The sequence below is a fragment of the Palaemon carinicauda genome, chromosome 38 (genome assembly GCF_036898095.1).
Source record: "Palaemon carinicauda isolate YSFRI2023 chromosome 38, ASM3689809v2, whole genome shotgun sequence".
NCBI lineage: Eukaryota > Metazoa > Arthropoda > Malacostraca > Decapoda > Palaemonidae > Palaemon > Palaemon carinicauda.
In genome coordinates, this window is record NC_090762.1 from 42563588 (window position 1) to 42568587 (window position 5000).

General features: G+C 33.4%; 1 protein-coding gene across 6 annotated transcripts in view; it reads right to left on the reverse strand.

Annotated features, from left to right (window-relative positions):
• Positions 1–5000, reverse strand: part of LOC137630582 (UNC93-like protein MFSD11) — a 108297-nt gene that overhangs the window by 30772 nt on the left and 72525 nt on the right. Inside the window, exon 1 of one of the 6 annotated variants that reach the window (XM_068362147.1) lies at positions 3741–3879. The exons of 4 other annotated variants lie outside the window; for them this stretch is intronic. The gene's annotated coding sequence lies outside the window, so the exon portion shown is untranslated. Of the gene's footprint in view, positions 1–3740; positions 3880–5000 lie in introns of those variants that run through there. One more of the 6 variants, XM_068362150.1, reaches the window with a different exon arrangement.

Here is a 5000-nt window from a genome sequence, read left to right on the forward strand (position 1 = left end):
ATCTTCTGGCTTTCAACATGACAAGATACACGTCCAATCACTACAACGGCCATGAAACTTGCATGAAACAGCCTTTTCTCTCCTTTTTCGTCTACTTTTGCCAAAGCTTCCGCAAGCTTATTTCCGCAAGAAAAAAAATAACTAGTTCATTTTAGCGTTCTGGCGGGTTCCAGTAATCTACTGGAATTCCATAACCAGAAAAGGAAGTGAGAAACTAATTTTTTTTCGAATGGGATAATGGAAATAACGGGAAAATGGTAATAATTCAACGGAAAAAAAAAACATTTAGGAGATAACAGAAAATACAGATGAACTGCAGAAAAAAAAAAAAAAAAAAAAAAAAAAAAAGAGGATCAATCTTAATCCGAAAATGAACCTCATGAAATCTGAATATATGTTTTATGGAAAAGTGGGGCACGAACTATAAAAAGTTATCATACTGAAGATAACATTATTAGAAGATAGTAGTTATCAATGAAAACTAAAAGTCCTGAACGAACGAATATTGCAGCGAATGAAAAGATGGGATTGAACAAAGACACAACTATAAAAAATTGAAATGACTGAAACAAAAAGAGAATTTAATAACAATTTATATGTATTGGAGCGCAAGAAATCCTTAAGGAAACTAAAAGAATCCTTTCGGAATATCTTAAAATATCAAGAGCTTGAATAGGGTCATGCAATGTATATTAAAGCAGTGTAAACACTTCTTAAAAAGTTGTAGACGAAACACTTTCGCAACGAAAAGCGAAACCTAACTGCTTAAGACCTCGCCCCTTTTCTGCACGTTGCATCATGAGAGAGAGAGAGAGAGAGAGAGAGAGAGAGAGAGAGAGAGAGAGAGAGAGAGAGAGATGAATAAATAGTTCCAATTTGAAATGAAGAATGTAATACAATTAGTTTGGAACAATGAATAGGATATGAGAGAGAGAGAGAGAGAGAGAGAGGAGAGAGAGAGAGAGGAGAGAGAGAGAGAGAGAGAGAGAGAGAGAGAAATTGATAAATAGTTCCAATTTGAAATGAAGAATGTAATACAATTAGTTTGGAACAATGAATAGGATATGAGAGAGAGAGAGAGAGAGAGAGAGAGAGAGAGAGAGAGAGAGAGAGAGAGAGAGAGAAATTGATAAATAGTTCCAATTTGAAATGAAGAATGTAATACAATTAGTTTGGAACAATGAATTGGATATAAGAGAGAGAGAGAGAGAGAGAGAGAGAGAGAGAGAGAGAGAGAGAGAGAGAGAGAGAGAGAGAGAGATGAATAAATAGTTCCAATTTGAAATGATGGATGTATTACAATTAGTTTGGAACAATGAATATGATATAAGAGAGAGAGAGAGAGAGAGAGAGAGAGAGAGAGAGAGAGAGAGAGAGAGAGAGAGAGAGAGAGAGAGAGAGAGAGAGAGTGAAATGAGTAAATAGTTCCAAGATGTTATAAAGAATGCAAAATAAATATTTGGAATAATGAATGTGATACAGCATACTACAAGCGATAGGAGAGAGAGAGAGAGAGAGAGAGAGAGAGAGAGAGAGAGAGAGAGAGAGAGAGAGAGAGAGAGAGAGAGATGAATAAATAGCTCTAATTTGAAATGAACGATGCAATACAAATATTTGGAATAATGAATATGATACAAGATAGGTATTTGATTGTCATAAGTTCTAGACTACATCATTTAATACAGGTAAAAGATATTGGTATGAACGTTATCTGAATCAGTTAATGTGTACATTAGTTAAACATTCATAAACAAACATACATACACACACGCATATATATATATATATATATATATATATATATATATATATATATATGTGTGTGTGTGTGTGTGTATATAGATATATAAATATAAATGTGTGTATATATATATATATATATATATATATATATATATATATATATATATGTGTGTGTGTATATAGATATATAAATATATAAATATAATGTTTATATATATATATATATATATATATATATATATGTATATAGATATATAAATATATATATACATATATATATATATATATATATATATATATATATATATATATATATATATGTATATATCTATTTGTATATATAAACATATCTATCTATCTATCTATCTATATACACATATATATATATATATATATATATATATATATATATATATATATATATATAGCTAGATAGAAAGATAGATATATACAGTACATGTATACAGTATATACATGTGTGTATACACTATTACCTACCCTAATTCTGACGGGAAACGAGGGACTCAACCACAAACCTGCTGTGTATGACAACCAGTTAAACTACTTTCACGACCGATATATCGCATAACGAGCTAATGACTATACTTAAGTTTATGGATGGAACCTCTCCTCGTACTCCTACATTCCCGGTTTAAAAATTCTGAGAGAGAGAGAGAGAGAGAGAGAGAGAGAGAGAGAGAGAGAGAGAGAGAGAGAGAGAGAGAGGAGAGAGAGAGAGAGAGAGAGAGAGAGAGTGTTCCAACTTTAAAATATTTTATGTATATGCTTGTATGTGGTTAAATCCTTAGTATCAATATTTTATAAAATCATACGCCCTTTAAATGTGCATAATGATTATTACATTATATCAATACTTCTAATAACAATATTAAAAGCATCACCAACCAACTGTCATTAACATCACTTTCATTAAGTACGCATCAAGTCATTTATTCAACATTTCGTCATCCCAGGACGTCTAATGTCGAAGTTCAAAAACACAGATATGACACAGCAAAACTTTACATTATTTCTGCAAACATCGGGCCCTAAACCTGCAACCTTGCAATCAACTATATGCATTGCCCGTCATCTTGCAATTCTTTCAACAACAAAAGTTCCCCAATTTTTCCTCATTATTCTAACTGGCCTTGTATCAACTTGGACCGGTTTTCTAAATCATATAGTTAATGAGGTTATATTTTCAACCGTTAATTTACTGACACGTAGTCACATTACTACTTCGATTCATAAATGGGCACAGATACATTCTAATTCAGTGTTCAGCTTCAGATTAGTAGAAATTTATCGCATATTTTATGTACAGCCAAATTTCAGATTTAAGAGCGTTAAATTATAATCGGAACTATGAATTAATCATAGTGATATACTCGATGTGAGAAAATATGTTCATGCTATTTTCCCATCACATATCTTATGATGATGAGCAATACCCTATGAGTTACTGTAGATATAAATGGATTGTTAGAAAATATAATAGCACTATTTTCACTAGTAAACGACGTGTTTTCAAGATGTTTTTTTTTTTCTCCTAGATGTGATACAGCATGCATTGAATAAAACTTTCGACTTTCACTGGAATTTATCGTGTCCGTAATAATACTTAGATGACATGAAAAGTAAAAATATTCACTTGGAGGCATCATGACCACTTTTTCAATAGTGAATTATACACTGGCATAATAGTTTATCATATAATTATCTAATAAGTTATATTCAGGACTCGAATGGTTTTCTTGCTAATACTCTCAGAATAACAAAATTTTTCTCTTATATAATGAAAAAAACTGATGGATATTTAACACACAAATTGCACAACCAATGTCATCGTTAATATGATAAACTTAAAAGTTTTATGAAAGTAAAAACCATTCTTCAAGCAAGCATATTTCCTTTTCCTTCGGAAATTATATATAAAAGAAAATGAAATGGAAAGCAGATAGTCTGCTCCAAAGAGTCAAGACGTGGCACCATACACAAGCAAAGAGGCACACTTCTCGTCCACGCGTTTCACGGCCTATCCACTGCGACACGCGGCCCTTAACTGGAGGAAACCCCGGGAGAAAGCAAAAGTTCGTCTGAAGACGGTGGCGGACTGCACCTCGCTCTTAACCTCTCCGTCGCTGGATTACACTGAAGAGTGACCATGAAATGATAACGGGGCTCGGAGTGTGTGGCAATTATTAAGAGAAAAAAAAAATAGACATGAACTGGCTCAAAGTGGGAGAAAAAAAGTGAGAGATGCTATCATCTTTGAGGTTGATACGGAAACAAAATAAGATAACCAGAGCTAATGATGCGAGGTGAAACCCGTTAAGTGCTATAATGGATAAGTCCTCGGCAACTTATCTAGAGTATCCATGACAAATTAGACCCAACAGCGCGGGGGTTAACTCTCCAAGAATCAAAGGTTAAATGTCTGCCACATATAATGTGACCTTTAACGGGGAACAGAATGTGGTCTACGATCGAAACTCGTTCCGATGTTGGCCCCTAAATTCCAAATCGGAACCTGCTACCCCCGGGTATGTCAGGGTAGGGTAGGGCTGTGGGGAGGGGCTATCTACCTAAGAGGAAAAATCCGTATTTGCCCGATAATTCTTATAAAATAATGGGGAAAAGGATATTTCGAACGGCAATATACTATAAAAAAATGACAATTAAAGGCAATATACTATTAAAAAAATGACAATCAAATATGTATGAAATTAAGATATCAGAATTTATGTATCACATCTATACTTTTCGCTATACTTTTTATGCACTTACAAGGGGGTGCCATTAGAGACTTAGCCTTTCAGTTTTCAGCAAGTAATTCGGTGATGATTTTTAAGTCATAACATAATCTTATTCATAACAATTACATCACAATCGTCTGACTGGCAAGTACTTCCTTCACCCAGTACATCCATACTTGCCCAGTAGTCAGAACTAGGACCTCTCACTTTGTACATAACTGGATGAATAAAGTAAGGAGTTACTGTCGTCTTGACCATGTACAATATACGAGAGTTGAAAAAAAAAAAAAACTGTTCTGGATATACCAGTCTTTGAAGAAACGCACGCATGTAATCGAAATGCTAAGAGCTTAAAGACAGGCTTTGATTTGCAATGGATTTGCTGCATTATTTGGCGACATACTGCAAAGAATATTTAGACAACACTCAGCTATATTTTGACGTAAATGATTGTTTAGGGAAAATCACAACTGATTTCCTAATTGAATATGTAAATGT